Genomic DNA, 15,963 nt, shown 5'->3' with positions numbered 1-15,963 from the left:
TCCAGTGTCAAAATGTGTGTAATGCACTAGTAATTCATTTCCTTTATTGACCAGTGAGGTAGCCATGTATGGAGGCGCTGTAGAGTGAAAATCAAGTTTCAAATGGCAGTGATCCATGTGCCTGGATAGCTCAGTCGGTAGAGCATCAGACTTTTAATCTGAGGGTCCAGGGTTCAAGTCCCTGTTCAGGCGTACCTTTGCTTCTTTTACAAAAAATTAAGCAGGAAATATGAATTGCTCATTCTAATATGTGCTGTTTCTGATGGCATCGCAACCTTGGGCAATATGACTCTAAGGTAGTGGAGTCCAGAGTTCTTGGATGCTTTGCCAACATTTCAAGCCTGACTGTGCTTCTAAATAGCATGAAATAGCAATCTTTGTACAAAGTTTTAATATTGGGGAGACAGATTGGTCGAAAAAAAAGCAGACAGGCGCTGCTGAGATTCGAACTCAGGATCTCCTGTTTACTAGACAGGCGCTTTAACCAACTAAGCCACAGCACCTTTTTTGCATCTGGTCTCCTTTCCTTCCTCATGTAATCATTTAGAAGTGAAATCCACTTTTTTAAGGCTGGGCTTCTGTTGCAATATAACTTTTCAAAATGTTTTCCAATTGACTGAAACTCCATTGCACAAAACGAGCATGTCATTAATCGTCGATTTAGAGTGGACTGCATTGCCCAGTGTGTGCATTGAGGAGCACATGTTCGTCTTTACTGGGGAGCAAGTTTGCACTCATGAATGTGGCAAAACATTCAAATCCGTAAGTGGGTGAACATTAAAGTCCTAGATGCTGCAAATCTCTATATCTGGATACGGAATGACTGAAAAAAGTTATGTCTCCAGTGTCAAAATGTGTGTAATGCACTAGTAATTCATTTCCTTTATTGACCAGTGAGGTAGCCATGTATGGAGGTGCTGTAGAGTGAAAATCAAGTTTCAAATGGGCAGTGATCCCTGTGCCTGGATAGCTCAGTCGGTAGAGCATCAGACTTTTAATCTGAGGGTCCAGGGTTCAAGTCCCTGTTCAGGCGTACCTTTGCTTCTTTTACAAAAAATTAAGCAGGAAATATGAATTGCTCATTCTAATATGTGCTATTTCTGATGGCATCGCAACCTTGGGCAATATGACTCTAAGGTAGTGGAGTCCAGAGTTCTTGGATGCTTTGCCAACATTTCAAGCCTGACTGTGCTTCTAAATAGCATGAAATAGCAATCTTTGTACAAAGTTTTAATATTGGGGAGACAGATTGGTCGAAAAAGAAGCAGACAGGCGCTGCTGAGATTCGAACTCAGGATCTCCTGTTTACTAAACAGGCGCTTTAACCAACTAAGCCACAGCACCTTTTTTGCATCTGGTCTCCTTTCCTTCCTCATGTAATCATTTAGAAGTGAAATCCACTTTTTTAAGGCTGGGCTTCTGTTGCAATATAACTTTTCAAAATGTTTTCCAATTGACTGAAACTCCATTGCACAAAACGAGCATGTCATTAATCGTCGATTTAGAGTGGACTGCATTGCCCAGTGTGTGCATTGAGGAGCACATGTTCGTCTTTACTGGGGAGCAAGTTTGCACTCATGAATGTGGCAAAACATTCAAATCCGTAAGTGGGTGAACATTAAAGTCCTAGATGCTGCAAATCTCTATATCTGGATACGGAATGACTGAAAAAAGTTATGTCTCCAGTGTCAAAATGTGTGTAATGCACTAGTAATTAATTTCCTTTATTGACCAGTGAGGTAGCCATGTATGGAGGTGCTGTAGAGTGAAAATCAAGTTTCAAATGGGCAGTGATCCCTGTGCCTGGATAGCTCAGTCGGTAGAGCATCAGACTTTTAATTTGAGGGTCCAGGGTTCAAGTCCCTGTTCAGGCGTACCTTTGCTTCTTTTACAAAAAATTAAGCAGGAAATATGAATTGCTCATTCTAATATGTGCTATTTCTGATGGCATCGCAACCTTGGGCAATATGACTCTAAGGTAGTGGAGTCCAGAGTTCTTGGATGCTTTGCCAACATTTCAAGCCTGACTGTGCTTCTAAATAGCATGAAATAGCAATCTTTGTACAAAGTTTTAATATTGGGGAGACAGATTGGTCGAAAAAAAAGCAGACAGGCGCTGCTGAGATTCGAACTCAGGATCTCCTGTTTACTAGACAGGCACTTTAACCAACTAAGCCACAGCACCTCTTTTGCATCTGATCTCCTGTCCTTCCTCATGTAATCATTTAGAAGTGAAATCCATTTTTTTAAGGCTGGGCTTCTGTTGCAATATAACTTTACAAAATGTTTTCCAATTGACTGAAACTCCATTGCACAAAACGAGCATGTCATTAATCGTTGATTTAGAGTGGACTGCATTGCCCAGTGTGTGTATTGAGGAGCACATGTTCGCCTTTACTGGGGAGCAATTTTGCACTCATGAATGTGGCAAAACATTCAAATCCGTAAGTGGGTGAACATTAAAGTCCTAGATGCTGCAAATCTCTATATCTGGATACGGAATGACTGAAAAAAGTTATGTCTCCAGTGTCAAAATGTGTGTAATGCACTAGTAATTCATTTCCTTTATTGACCAGTGAGGTAGCCATGTATGGAGGCGCTGTAGAGTGAAAATCAAGTTTCAAATGGCAGTGATCCATGTGCCTGGATAGCTCAGTCGGTAGAGCATCAGACTTTTAATCTGAGGGTCCAGGGTTCAAGTCCCTGTTCAGGCGTACCTTTGCTTCTTTTACAAAAAATTAAGCAGGAAATATGAATTGCTCATTCTAATATGTGCTGTTTCTGATGGCATCGCAACCTTGGGCAATATGACTCTAAGGTAGTGGAGTCCAGAGTTCTTGGATGCTTTGCCAACATTTCAAGCCTGACTGTGCTTCTAAATAGCATGAAATAGCAATCTTTGTACAAAGTTTTAATATTGGGGAGACAGATTGGTCGAAAAAAAAGCAGACAGGCGCTGCTGAGATTCGAACTCAGGATCTCCTGTTTACTAGACAGGCGCTTTAACCAACTAAGCCACAGCACCTTTTTTGCATCTGGTCTCCTTTCCTTCCTCATGTAATCATTTAGAAGTGAAATCCACTTTTTTAAGGCTGGGCTTCTGTTGCAATATAACTTTTCAAAATGTTTTCCAATTGACTGAAACTCCATTGCACAAAACGAGCATGTCATTAATCGTCGATTTAGAGTGGACTGCATTGCCCAGTGTGTGCATTGAGGAGCACATGTTCGTCTTTACTGGGGAGCAAGTTTGCACTCATGAATGTGGCAAAACATTCAAATCCGTAAGTGGGTGAACATTAAAGTCCTAGATGCTGCAAATCTCTATATCTGGATACGGAATGACTGAAAAAAGTTATGTCTCCAGTGTCAAAATGTGTGTAATGCACTAGTAATTCATTTCCTTTATTGACCAGTGAGGTAGCCATGTATGGAGGTGCTGTAGAGTGAAAATCAAGTTTCAAATGGGCAGTGATCCCTGTGCCTGGATAGCTCAGTCGGTAGAGCATCAGACTTTTAATCTGAGGGTCCAGGGTTCAAGTCCCTGTTCAGGCGTACCTTTGCTTCTTTTACAAAAAATTAAGCAGGAAATATGAATTGCTCATTCTAATATGTGCTATTTCTGATGGCATCGCAACCTTGGGCAATATGACTCTAAGGTAGTGGAGTCCAGAGTTCTTGGATGCTTTGCCAACATTTCAAGCCTGACTGTGCTTCTAAATAGCATGAAATAGCAATCTTTGTACAAAGTTTTAATATTGGGGAGACAGATTGGTCGAAAAAAAAGCAGACAGGCGCTGCTGAGATTCGAACTCAGGATCTCCTGTTTACTAAACAGGCTCTTTAACCAACTAAGCCACAGCACCTTTTTTGCATCTGGTCTCCTTTCCTTCCTCATGTAATCATTTAGAAGTGAAATCCACTTTTTTAAGGCTGGGCTTCTGTTGCAATATAACTTTTCAAAATGTTTTCCAATTGACTGAAACTCCATTGCACAAAACGAGCATGTCATTAATCGTCGATTTAGAGTGGACTGCATTGCCCAGTGTGTGCATTGAGGAGCACATGTTCGTCTTTACTGGGGAGCAAGTTTGCACTCATGAATGTGGCAAAACATTCAAATCCGTAAGTGGGTGAACATTAAAGTCCTAGATGCTGCAAATCTCTATATCTGGATACGGAATGACTGAAAAAAGTTATGTCTCCAGTGTCAAAATGTGTGTAATGCACTAGTAATTCATTTCCTTTATTGACCAGTGAGGTAGCCATGTATGGAGGTGCTGTAGAGTGAAAATCAAGTTTCAAATGGGCAGTGATCCCTGTGCCTGGATAGCTCAGTCGGTAGAGCATCAGACTTTTAATCTGAGGGTCCAGGGTTCAAGTCCCTGTTCAGGCGTACCTTTGCTTCTTTTACAAAAAATTAAGCAGGAAATATGAATTGCTCATTCTAATATGTGCTATTTCTGATGGCATCGCAACCTTGGGCAATATGACTCTAAGGTAGTGGAGTCCAGAGTTCTTGGATGCTTTGCCAACATTTCAAGCCTCACTGTGCTTCTAAATAGCATGAAATAGCAATCTTTGTACAAAGTTTTAATATTGGGGAGACAGATTGGTCGAAAAAAAAGCAGACAGGCGCTGCTGAGATTCGAACTCAGGATCTCCTGTTTACTAGACAGGCGCTTTAACCAACTAAGCCACAGCACCTTTTTTGCATCTGTTCTCCTTTCCTTCCTCATGTAATCATTTAGAAGTGAAATCCACTTTTTTAAGGCTGGGCTTCTGTTGCAATATAACTTTTCAAAATGTTTTCCAATTGACTGAAACTCCATTGCACAAAACGAGCATGTCATTAATCGTCGATTTAGAGTGGACTGCATTGCCCAGTGTGTGCATTGAGGAGCACATGTTCGTCTTTACTGGGGAGCAAGTTTGCACTCATGAATGTGGCAAAACATTCAAATCCGTAAGTGGGTGAACATTAAAGTCCTAGATGCTGCAAATCTCTATATCTGGATACGGAATGACTGAAAAAAGTTATGTCTCCAGTGTCAAAATGTGTGTAATGCACTAGTAATTCATTTCCTTTATTGACCAGTGAGGTAGCCATGTATGGAGGTGCTGTAGAGTGAAAATCAAGTTTCAAATGGGCAGTGATCCCTGTGCCTGGATAGCTCAGTCGGTAGAGCATCAGACTTTTAATCTGAGGGTCCAGGGTTCAAGTCCCTGTTCAGGCGTATCTTTGCTTCTTTTACAAAAAATTAAGCAGGAAATATGAATTGCTCATTCTAATATGTGCTATTTCTGATGGCATCGCAACCTTGGGCAATATGACTCTAAGGTAGTGGAGTCCAGAATTCTTGGATGCTTTGCCAACATTTCAAGCCTGACTGTGCTTCTAAATAGCATGAAATAACAATCTTTGTACAAAGTTTTAATATTGGGGAGACAGATTGGTCGAAAAAAAAGCAGACAGGTGCTGCTGAGATTCGAACTCAGGATCTCCTGTTTACTAGACAGGCGCTTTAACCAACTAAGCCACAGCACCTCTTTTGCATCTGATCTCCTTTCCTTCCTCATGTAATCATTTAGAAGTGAAATCCACTTTTTTTAAGGCTGGGCTTCTGTTGCAATATAACTTTACAAAATGTTTTCCAATTAACTGAAACTCCATTGCACAAAACGAGCATGTCATTAATCGTCGATTTAGAGTGGACTGCATTGCCCAGTGTGTGCATTGAGGAGCACATGTTCGTCTTTACTGGGGAGCAAGTTTGCACTCATGAATGTGGCAAAACATTCAAATCCGTAAGTGGGTGAACATTAAAGTCCTAGATGCTGCAAATCTCTATATCTGGATACGGAATGACTGAAAAAAGTTATGTCTCCAGTGTCAAAATGTGTGTAATGCACTAGTAATTCATTTCCTTTATTGACCAGTGAGGTAGCCATGTATGGAGGTGCTGTAGAGTGAAAATCAAGTTTCAAATGGGCAGTGATCCCTGTGCCTGGATAGCTCAGTCGGTAGAGCATCAGACTTTTAATCTGAGGGTCCAGGGTTCAAGTCCCTGTTCAGGCGTATCTTTGCTTCTTTTACAAAAAATTAAGCAGGAAATATGAATTGCTCATTCTAATATGTGCTATTTCTGATGGCATCGCAACCTTGGGCAATATGACTCTAAGGTAGTGGAGTCCAGAGTTCTTGGATGCTTTGCCAACATATCAAGCCTGACTGTGCTTCTAAATAGCATGAAATAGCAATCTTTGTACAAAGTTTTAATATTGGGGAGACAGATTGGTCGAAAAAAAGCAGACAGGCGCTGCTGAGATTCGAACTCAGGATCTCCTGTTTACTAGACAGGCGCTTTAACCAACTAAGCCACAGCACCTTTTTTGTATCTGGTCTCCTTTCCTTCCTCATGTAATCATTTAGAAGTGAAATCCACTTTTTTAAGGCTGGGCTTCTGTTGCAATATAACTTTTCAAAATGTTTTCCAATTGACTGAAACTCCATTGCACAAAACGAGCATGTCATTAATCATCGATTTAGAGTGGACTGCATTGCCCAGTGTGTGCATTGAGGAGCACATGTTCGTCTTTACTGGGGAGCAAGTTTGCACTCATGAATGTGGCAAAACATTCAAATCCGTAAGTGGGTGAACATTAAAGTCCTAGATGCTGCAAATCTCTATATCTGGATACGGAATGACTGAAAAAAGTTATGTCTCCAGTGTCAAAATGTGTGTAATGCACTAGTAATTCATTTCCTTTATTGACCAGTGAGGTAGCCATGTATGGAGGTGCTGTAGAGTGAAAATCAAGTTTCAAATGGGCAGTGATCCCTGTGCCTGGATAGCTCAGTCGGTAGAGCATCAGACTTTTAATCTGAGGGTCCAGGGTTCAAGTCCCTGTTCAGGCGTACCTTTGCTTCTTTTACAAAAAATTAAGCAGGAAATATGAATTGCTCATTCTAATATGTGCTATTTCTGATGGCATCGCAACCTTGGGCAATATGACTCTAAGGTAGTGGAGTCCAGAGTTCTTGGATGCTTTGCCAACATTTCAAGCCTCACTGTGCTTCTAAATAGCATGAAATAGCAATCTTTGTACAAAGTTTTAATATTGGGGAGACAGATTGGTCGAAAAAAAAGCAGACAGGCGCTGCTGAGATTCGAACTCAGGATCTCCTGTTTACTAGACAGGCGCTTTAACCAACTAAGCCACAGCACCTTTTTTGCATCTGGTCTCCTTTCCTTCCTCATGTAATCATTTAGAAGTTAAATACACTTTTTTAAGGCTGGGCTTCTGTTGCAATATAACTTTTCAAAATGTTTTCCAATTGACTGAAACTCCATTGCACAAAACGAGCATGTCATTAATCGTTGATTTAGAGTGGACTGCATTGCCCAGTGTGTGCATTGAGGAGCACATGTTCGTCTTTACTGGGGAGCAAGTTTGCACTCATGAATGTGGCAAAACATTCAAATCCGTAAGTGGGTGAACATTAAAGTCCTAGATGCTGCAAATCTCTATATCTGGATACGGAATGACTGAAAAAAGTTATGTCTCCAGTGTCAAAATGTGTGTAATGCACTAGTAATTCATTTCCTTTATTGACCAGTGAGGTAGCCATGTATGGAGGTGCTGTAGAGTGAAAATCAAGTTTCAAATGGCAGTGATCCATCTGCCTGGATAGCTCAGTTGGTAGAGCATCAGACTTTTAATCTGAGGGTCCAGGGTTCAAGTCCCTGTTCAGGCGTACCTTTGCTTCTTTTACAAAAAATTAAGCAGGAAATATGAATTGCCCATTCTAACATGTGCTATTTCTGATGGCATCGCAACCTTGGGCAATATGACTCTAAGGTAGTGGAGTCCAGAGTTCTTGGATGCTTTGCCAACATATCAAGCCTGACTGTGCTTCTAAATAGCATGAAATAGCAATCTTTGTACAAAGTTTTAATATTGGGGAGACAGATTGGTCGAAAAAAAGCAGACAGGCGCTCCTGAGATTCGAACTCAGGATCTCCTGTTTACTAGACAGGCGCTTTAACCAACTAAGCCACAGCACCTTTTTTGCATCTGGTCTCCTTTCCTTCCTCATGTAATCATTTAGAAGTGAAATCCACTTTTTTAAGGCTGGGCTTCTGTTGCAATATAACTTTTCAAAATGTTTTCCAATTGACTGAAACTCCATTGCACAAAACGAGCATGTCATTAATCGTCGATTTAGAGTGGACTGCATTGCCCAGTGTGTGCATTGAGGAGCACATGTTCGTCTTTACTGGGGAGCAAGTTTGCACTCATGAATGTGGCAAAACATTAAAATCCGTAAGTGGGTGAACATTAAAGTCCTAGATGCTGCAAATCTCTATATCTGGATACGGAATGACTGAAAAAAGTTATGTCTCCAGTGTCAAAATGTGTGTAATGCACTAGTAATTCATTTCCTTTATTGACCAGTGAGGTAGCCATGTATGGAGGTGCTGTAGAGTGAAAATCAAGTTTCAAATGGGCAGTGATCCCTGTGCCTGGATAGCTCAGTCGGTAGAGCATCAGACTTTTAATCTGAGGGTCCAGGGTTCAAGTCCCTGTTCAGGCGTATCTTTGCTTCTTTTACAAAAAATTTAGCAGGAAATATGAATTGCTCATTCTAATATGTGCTATTTCTGATGGCATCGCAACCTTGGGCAATATGACTCTAAGGTAGTGGAGTCCAGAATTCTTGGATGCTTTGCCAACATTTCAAGCCTGACTGTGCTTCTAAATAGCATGAAATAACAATCTTTGTACAAAGTTTTAATATTGGGGAGACAGATTGGTCGAAAAAAAAGGCAGACAGGCGCTGCTGAGATTCGAACTCAGGATCTCCTGTTTACTAGACAGGCGCTTTAACCAACTAAGCCACAGCACCTCTTTTGCATCTGATCTCCTTTCCTTCCTCATGTAATCATTTAGAAGTGAAATCCACTTTTTTTAAGGCTGGGCTTCTGTTGCAATATAACTTTACAAAATGTTTTCCAATTGACTGAAACTCCATTGCACAAAACGAGCATGTCATTAATCGTTGATTTAGAGTGGACTTTATTGCCCAGTGTGTGTATTGAGGAGCACATGTTCGCCTTTACTGGGGAGCAATTTTGCACTCATGAATGTGGCAAAACATTCAAATCCGTAAGTGGGTGAACATTAAAGTCCTAGATGCTGCAAATCTCTATATCTGGATAAGGAATGACTGAAAAAAGTTATGTCTCCAGTGTCAAAATGTGTGTAATGCACTAGTAATTCATTTCCTTTATTGACCAGTGAGGTAGCCATGTATGGAGGCGCTGTAGAGTGAAAATCAAGTTTCAAATAGCAGTGATCCATGTGCCTGGATAGCTCAGTCGGTAGAGCATCAGACTTTTAATCTGAGGGTCCAGGGTTCAAGTCCCTGTTCAGGCGTACCTTTGCTTCTTTTACAAAAAATTAAGCAGGAAATATGAATTGCTCATTCTAATATGTGCTGTTTATGATGGCATCGCAACCTTGGGCAATATGACTCTAAGGTAGTGGAGTCCAGAGTTCTTGGATGCTTTGCCAAACATTTCAAGCCTGACTGTGCTTTTAAATAGCATGAAATAGCAATCTTTGTACAAAGTTTTAATATTGGGGAGACAGATTGGTCCAAAAAAAAGCAGACAGGCGCTGCTGAGATTCGAACTCAGGATCTCCTGTTTACTAGACAGGCGCTTTAACCAACTAAGCCACAGCACCTTTTTTGCATCTGGTCTCCTTTCCTTCCTCATGTAATCAGTCAGAAGTGAAATCCACTTTTTTAAGGCTGGGCTTCTGTTGCAATATAACTTTTCAAAATGTTTTCCAATTGACTGAAACTCCATTGCACAAAACGAGCATGTCATTAATCGTCGATTTAGAGTGGACTGCATTGCCCAGTGTGTGCATTGAGGAGCACATGTTCGTCTTTACTGGGGAGCAAGTTTGCACTCATGAATGTGGGAAAACATTCAAATCCGTAAGTGGGTGAACATTAAAGTCCTAGATGCTGCAAATCTCTATATCTGGATACGGAATGACTGAAAAAAGTTATGTCTCCAGTGTCAAAATGTGTGTAATGCACTAGTAATTCATTTCCTTTATTGACCAGTGAGGTAGCCATGTATGGAGGTGCTGTAGAGTGAAAATCAAGTTTCAAATGGGTAGTGATCCCTGTGCCTGGATAGCTCAGTCGGTAGAGCATCAGACTTTTAATCTGAGGGTCCAGGGTTCAAGTCCCTGTTCAGGTGTACCTTTGCTTCTTTTACAAAAAATTAAGCAGGAAATATGAATTGCTCATTCTAATATGTGCTATTTCTGATGGCATCGCAACCTTGGGCAATATGACTCTAAGGTAGTGGAGTCCAGAATTCTTGGATGCTTTGCCAACATTTCAAGCCTGACTGTGCTTCTAAATAGCATGAAATAACAATCTTTGTACAAAGTTTTAATATTGGGGAGACAGATTGGTCGAAAAAAAAGCAGACAGGTGCTGCTGAGATTCGAACTCAGGATCTCCTGTTTACTAGACAGGCGCTTTAACCAACTAAGCCACAGCACCTCTTTTGCATCTGATCTCCTTTCCTTCCTCATGTAATCATTTAGAAGTGAAATCCACTTTTTTTAAGGCTGGGCTTCTGTTGCAATATAACTTTACAAAATGTTTTCCAATTAACTGAAACTCCATTGCACAAAACGAGCATGTCATTAATCGTTGATTTAGAGTGGACTGCATTGCCCAGTGTGTGTATTGAGGAGCACATGTTCGCCTTTACTGGGGAGCAATTTTGCACTCATGAATGTGGCAAAACATTCAAATCCGTAAGTGGGTGAACATTAAAGTCCTAGATGCTGCAAATCTCTATATCTGGATAAGGAATGACTGAAAAAAGTTATGTCTCCAGTGTCAAAATGTGTGTAATGCACTAGTAATTCATTTCCTTTATTGACCAGTGAGGTAGCCATGTATGGAGGCGCTGTAGAGTGAAAATCAAGTTTCAAATGGCAGTGATACTTGTGCCTGGATAGCTCAGTCGGTAGAGCATCAGACTTTTAATCTGAGGGTCCAGGGTTCAAGTCCCTGTTCAGGCATACCTTTGCTTCTTTTACAAAAAATTAAGCAGGAAATATGAATTGCTCATTCTAATATGTGCTATTTCTGATGGCATCGCAACCTTGGGCAATATGACTCTAAGGTAGTGGAGTCCAGAGTTCTTGGATGCTTTGCCAACATATCAAGCCTGACTGTGCTTCTAAATAGCATGAAATAGCAATCTTTGTACAAAGTTTTAATATTGGGGAGACAGATTGGTCGAAAAAAAGCAGACAGGCGCTGCTGAGATTCGAACTCAGGATCTCCTGTTTACTAGACAGGCGCTTTAACCAACTAAGCCACAGCACCTTTTTTGTATCTGGTCTCCTTTCCTTCCTCATGTAATCATTTAGAAGTGAAATCCACTTTTTTAAGGCTGGGCTTCTGTTGCAATATAACTTTTCAAAATGTTTTCCAATTGACTGAAACTCCATTGCACAAAACGAGCATGTCATTAATCATCGATTTAGAGTGGACTGCATTGCCCAGTGTGTGCATTGAGGAGCACATGTTCGTCTTTACTGGGGAGCAAGTTTGCACTCATGAATGTGGCAAAACATTCAAATCCGTAAGTGGGTGAACATTAAAGTCCTAGATGCTGCAAATCTCTATATCTGGATACGGAATGACTGAAAAAAGTTATGTCTCCAGTGTCAAAATGTGTGTAATGCACTAGTAATTCATTTCCTTTATTGACCAGTGAGGTAGCCATGTATGGAGGTGCTGTAGAGTGAAAATCAAGTTTCAAATGGGCAGTGATCCCTGTGCCTGGATAGCTCAGTCGGTAGAGCATCAGACTTTTAATCTGAGGGTCCAGGGTTCAAGTCCCTGTTCAGGCGTACCTTTGCTTCTTTTACAAAAAATTAAGCAGGAAATATGAATTGCTCATTCTAATATGTGCTATTTCTGATGGCATCGCAACCTTGGGCAATATGACTCTAAGGTAGTGGAGTCCAGAGTTCTTGGATGCTTTGCCAACATTTCAAGCCTCACTGTGCTTCTAAATAGCATGAAATAGCAATCTTTGTACAAAGTTTTAATATTGGGGAGACAGATTGGTCGAAAAAAAAGCAGACAGGCGCTGCTGAGATTCGAACTCAGGATCTCCTGTTTACTAGACAGGCGCTTTAACCAACTAAGCCACAGCACCTTTTTTGCATCTGGTCTCCTTTCCTTCCTCATGTAATCATTTAGAAGTTAAATACACTTTTTTAAGGCTGGGCTTCTGTTGCAATATAACTTTTCAAAATGTTTTCCAATTGACTGAAACTCCATTGCACAAAACGAGCATGTCATTAATCGTTGATTTAGAGTGGACTGCATTGCCCAGTGTGTGCATTGAGGAGCACATGTTCGTCTTTACTGGGGAGCAAGTTTGCACTCATGAATGTGGCAAAACATTCAAATCCGTAAGTGGGTGAACATTAAAGTCCTAGATGCTGCAAATCTCTATATCTGGATACGGAATGACTGAAAAAAGTTATGTCTCCAGTGTCAAAATGTGTGTAATGCACTAGTAATTCATTTCCTTTATTGACCAGTGAGGTAGCCATGTATGGAGGTGCTGTAGAGTGAAAATCAAGTTTCAAATGGCAGTGATCCATCTGCCTGGATAGCTCAGTTGGTAGAGCATCAGACTTTTAATCTGAGGGTCCAGGGTTCAAGTCCCTGTTCAGGCGTACCTTTGCTTCTTTTACAAAAAATTAAGCAGGAAATATGAATTGCCCATTCTAACATGTGCTATTTCTGATGGCATCGCAACCTTGGGCAATATGACTCTAAGGTAGTGGAGTCCAGAGTTCTTGGATGCTTTGCCAACATATCAAGCCTGACTGTGCTTCTAAATAGCATGAAATAGCAATCTTTGTACAAAGTTTTAATATTGGGGAGACAGATTGGTCGAAAAAAAGCAGACAGGCGCTGCTGAGATTCGAACTCAGGATCTCCTGTTTACTAGACAGGCGCTTTAACCAACTAAGCCACAGCACCTTTTTTGCATCTGATCTCCTTTCCTTCCTCATGTAATCATTTAGAAGTGAAATCCACTTTTTTAAGGCTGGGCTTCTGTTGCAATATAACTTTTCAAAATGTTTTCCAATTGACTGAAACTCCATTGCACAAAACGAGCATGTCATTAATCGTCGATTTAGAGTGGACTGCATTGCCCAGTGTGTGCATTGAGGAGCACATGTTCGTCTTTACTGGGGAGCAAGTTTGCACTCATGAATGTGGCAAAACATTAAAATCCGTAAGTGGGTGAACATTAAAGTCCTAGATGCTGCAAATCTCTATATCTGGATACGGAATGACTGAAAAAAGTTATGTCTCCAGTGTCAAAATGTGTGTAATGCACTAGTAATTCATTTCCTTTATTGACCAGTGAGGTAGCCATGTATGGAGGTGCTGTAGAGTGAAAATCAAGTTTCAAATGGGCAGTGATCCCTGTGCCTGGATAGCTCAGTCGGTAGAGCATCAGACTTTTAATCTGAGGGTCCAGGGTTCAAGTCCCTGTTCAGGCGTATCTTTGCTTCTTTTACAAAAAATTTAGCAGGAAATATGAATTGCTCATTCTAATATGTGCTATTTCTGATGGCATCGCAACCTTGGGCAATATGACTCTAAGGTAGTGGAGTCCAGAATTCTTGGATGCTTTGCCAACATTTCAAGCCTGACTGTGCTTCTAAATAGCATGAAATAACAATCTTTGTACAAAGTTTTAATATTGGGGAGACAGATTGGTCGAAAAAAAAGGCAGACAGGCGCTGCTGAGATTCGAACTCAGGATCTCCTGTTTACTAGACAGGCGCTTTAACCAACTAAGCCACAGCACCTCTTTTGCATCTGATCTCCTTTCCTTCCTCATGTAATCATTTAGAAGTGAAATCCACTTTTTTTAAGGCTGGGCTTCTGTTGCAATATAACTTTACAAAATGTTTTCCAATTGACTGAAACTCCATTGCACAAAACGAGCATGTCATTAATCGTTGATTTAGAGTGGACTTTATTGCCCAGTGTGTGTATTGAGGAGCACATGTTCGCCTTTACTGGGGAGCAATTTTGCACTCATGAATGTGGCAAAACATTCAAATCCGTAAGTGGGTGAACATTAAAGTCCTAGATGCTGCAAATCTCTATATCTGGATAAGGAATGACTGAAAAAAGTTATGTCTCCAGTGTCAAAATGTGTGTAATGCACTAGTAATTCATTTCCTTTATTGACCAGTGAGGTAGCCATGTATGGAGGCGCTGTAGAGTGAAAATCAAGTTTCAAATAGCAGTGATCCATGTGCCTGGATAGCTCAGTCGGTAGAGCATCAGACTTTTAATCTGAGGGTCCAGGGTTCAAGTCCCTGTTCAGGCGTACCTTTGCTTCTTTTACAAAAAATTAAGCAGGAAATATGAATTGCTCATTCTAATATGTGCTGTTTATGATGGCATCGCAACCTTGGGCAATATGACTCTAAGGTAGTGGAGTCCAGAGTTCTTGGATGCTTTGCCAAACATTTCAAGCCTGACTGTGCTTTTAAATAGCATGAAATAGCAATCTTTGTACAAAGTTTTAATATTGGGGAGACAGATTGGTCCAAAAAAAAGCAGACAGGCGCTGCTGAGATTCGAACTCAGGATCTCCTGTTTACTAGACAGGCGCTTTAACCAACTAAGCCACAGCACCTTTTTTGCATCTGGTCTCCTTTCCTTCCTCATGTAATCAGTCAGAAGTGAAATCCACTTTTTTAAGGCTGGGCTTCTGTTGCAATATAACTTTTCAAAATGTTTTCCAATTGACTGAAACTCCATTGCACAAAACGAGCATGTCATTAATCGTCGATTTAGAGTGGACTGCATTGCCCAGTGTGTGCATTGAGGAGCACATGTTCGTCTTTACTGGGGAGCAAGTTTGCACTCATGAATGTGGGAAAACATTCAAATCCGTAAGTGGGTGAACATTAAAGTCCTAGATGCTGCAAATCTCTATATCTGGATACGGAATGACTGAAAAAAGTTATGTCTCCAGTGTCAAAATGTGTGTAATGCACTAGTAATTCATTTCCTTTATTGACCAGTGAGGTAGCCATGTATGGAGGTGCTGTAGAGTGAAAATCAAGTTTCAAATGGGCAGTGATCCCTGTGCCTGGATAGCTCAGTCGGTAGAGCATCAGACTTTTAATCTGAGGGTCCAGGGTTCAAGTCCCTGTTCAGGCGTACCTTTGCTTCTTTTACAAAAAATTAAGCAGGAAATATGAATTGCTCATTCTAATATGTGCTATTTCTGATGGCATCGCAACCTTGGGCAATATGACTCTAAGGTAGTGGAGTCCAGAGTTCTTGGATGCTTTGCCAACATTTCAAGCCTCACTGTGCTTCTAAATAGCATGAAATAGCAATCTTTGTACAAAGTTTTAATATTGGGGAGACAGATTGGTCGAAAAAAAAGCAGACAGGCGCTGCTGAGATTCGAACTCAGGATCTCCTGTTTACTAGACAGGCGCTTTAACCAACTAAGCCACAGCACCTTTTTTGCATCTGGTCTCCTTTCCTTCCTCATGTAATCATTTAGAAGTGAAATCCACTTTTTTAAGGCTGGGCTTCTGTTGCAATATAACTTTTCAAAATGTTTTCCAATTGACTGAAACTCCATTGCACAAAACGAGCATGTCATTAATCGTCGATTTAGAGTGGACTGCATTGCCCAGTGTGTGCATTGAGGAGCACATGTTCGTCTTTACTGGGGAGCAAGTTTGCACTCATGAATGTGGCAAAACATTCAAATCCGTAAGTGGGTGAACATTAAAGTCCTAGATGCTGCAAATCTCTATATCTGGATACGGAATGACTGA

The 15,963-nt window shown here is 40.8% G+C and overlaps 18 non-coding genes across 18 annotated transcripts; 3 read left to right on the top strand and 15 right to left on the bottom strand.

The window, feature by feature from the left end:
- Nucleotides 1-429: 429 nt before the first annotated feature.
- Nucleotides 430-503, bottom strand: TRNAT-AGU (transfer RNA threonine (anticodon AGU)). The gene has a single exon. It is a non-coding gene; the product is annotated as a tRNA-Thr (tRNA).
- A 2,448-nt stretch (nucleotides 504-2,951) lies between these two features.
- Nucleotides 2,952-3,025, bottom strand: TRNAT-AGU (transfer RNA threonine (anticodon AGU)). Its single transcript has one exon. It is a non-coding gene; the product is annotated as a tRNA-Thr (tRNA).
- Nucleotides 3,026-4,633: 1,608 nt separating this feature from the next.
- TRNAT-AGU (transfer RNA threonine (anticodon AGU)) lies at nucleotides 4,634-4,707 on the bottom strand. Its single transcript has one exon. It is a non-coding gene; the product is annotated as a tRNA-Thr (tRNA).
- A 767-nt stretch (nucleotides 4,708-5,474) lies between these two features.
- TRNAT-AGU (transfer RNA threonine (anticodon AGU)) lies at nucleotides 5,475-5,548 on the bottom strand. Its single transcript has one exon. It is a non-coding gene; the product is annotated as a tRNA-Thr (tRNA).
- Nucleotides 5,549-6,315: 767 nt separating this feature from the next.
- On the bottom strand, nucleotides 6,316-6,389 carry TRNAT-AGU (transfer RNA threonine (anticodon AGU)). The gene has a single exon. It is a non-coding gene; the product is annotated as a tRNA-Thr (tRNA).
- Nucleotides 6,390-7,156: 767 nt separating this feature from the next.
- TRNAT-AGU (transfer RNA threonine (anticodon AGU)) lies at nucleotides 7,157-7,230 on the bottom strand. Its single transcript has one exon. It is a non-coding gene; the product is annotated as a tRNA-Thr (tRNA).
- Nucleotides 7,231-7,686: 456 nt separating this feature from the next.
- On the top strand, nucleotides 7,687-7,759 carry TRNAK-UUU (transfer RNA lysine (anticodon UUU)). The gene has a single exon. It is a non-coding gene; the product is annotated as a tRNA-Lys (tRNA).
- Nucleotides 7,760-8,837: 1,078 nt separating this feature from the next.
- TRNAT-AGU (transfer RNA threonine (anticodon AGU)) lies at nucleotides 8,838-8,911 on the bottom strand. The gene has a single exon. It is a non-coding gene; the product is annotated as a tRNA-Thr (tRNA).
- Nucleotides 8,912-9,679: 768 nt separating this feature from the next.
- TRNAT-AGU (transfer RNA threonine (anticodon AGU)) lies at nucleotides 9,680-9,753 on the bottom strand. Its single transcript has one exon. It is a non-coding gene; the product is annotated as a tRNA-Thr (tRNA).
- A 767-nt stretch (nucleotides 9,754-10,520) lies between these two features.
- On the bottom strand, nucleotides 10,521-10,594 carry TRNAT-AGU (transfer RNA threonine (anticodon AGU)). The gene has a single exon. It is a non-coding gene; the product is annotated as a tRNA-Thr (tRNA).
- Nucleotides 10,595-11,051: 457 nt separating this feature from the next.
- Nucleotides 11,052-11,124, top strand: TRNAK-UUU (transfer RNA lysine (anticodon UUU)). Its single transcript has one exon. It is a non-coding gene; the product is annotated as a tRNA-Lys (tRNA).
- Nucleotides 11,125-11,360: 236 nt separating this feature from the next.
- TRNAT-AGU (transfer RNA threonine (anticodon AGU)) lies at nucleotides 11,361-11,434 on the bottom strand. The gene has a single exon. It is a non-coding gene; the product is annotated as a tRNA-Thr (tRNA).
- A 767-nt stretch (nucleotides 11,435-12,201) lies between these two features.
- On the bottom strand, nucleotides 12,202-12,275 carry TRNAT-AGU (transfer RNA threonine (anticodon AGU)). The gene has a single exon. It is a non-coding gene; the product is annotated as a tRNA-Thr (tRNA).
- A 456-nt stretch (nucleotides 12,276-12,731) lies between these two features.
- TRNAK-UUU (transfer RNA lysine (anticodon UUU)) lies at nucleotides 12,732-12,804 on the top strand. The gene has a single exon. It is a non-coding gene; the product is annotated as a tRNA-Lys (tRNA).
- A 236-nt stretch (nucleotides 12,805-13,040) lies between these two features.
- TRNAT-AGU (transfer RNA threonine (anticodon AGU)) lies at nucleotides 13,041-13,114 on the bottom strand. The gene has a single exon. It is a non-coding gene; the product is annotated as a tRNA-Thr (tRNA).
- A 768-nt stretch (nucleotides 13,115-13,882) lies between these two features.
- Nucleotides 13,883-13,956, bottom strand: TRNAT-AGU (transfer RNA threonine (anticodon AGU)). The gene has a single exon. It is a non-coding gene; the product is annotated as a tRNA-Thr (tRNA).
- Nucleotides 13,957-14,724: 768 nt separating this feature from the next.
- TRNAT-AGU (transfer RNA threonine (anticodon AGU)) lies at nucleotides 14,725-14,798 on the bottom strand. Its single transcript has one exon. It is a non-coding gene; the product is annotated as a tRNA-Thr (tRNA).
- A 767-nt stretch (nucleotides 14,799-15,565) lies between these two features.
- Nucleotides 15,566-15,639, bottom strand: TRNAT-AGU (transfer RNA threonine (anticodon AGU)). The gene has a single exon. It is a non-coding gene; the product is annotated as a tRNA-Thr (tRNA).
- Between the last annotated feature and the right edge of the window lie 324 nt (nucleotides 15,640-15,963).

The sequence above is a fragment of the Ambystoma mexicanum genome, unplaced genomic scaffold, assembly GCF_040938575.1.
Source record: "Ambystoma mexicanum isolate Mex_15411 unplaced genomic scaffold, UKY_AmexF1_1 Mex_scaf1, whole genome shotgun sequence".
NCBI classification, from domain to species: Eukaryota; Metazoa; Chordata; class Amphibia; order Caudata; family Ambystomatidae; genus Ambystoma; species Ambystoma mexicanum.
The sequence above is the reverse complement of the archived record's forward strand: the minus strand, read 5'-3'. Positions and strand labels throughout refer to the sequence as shown.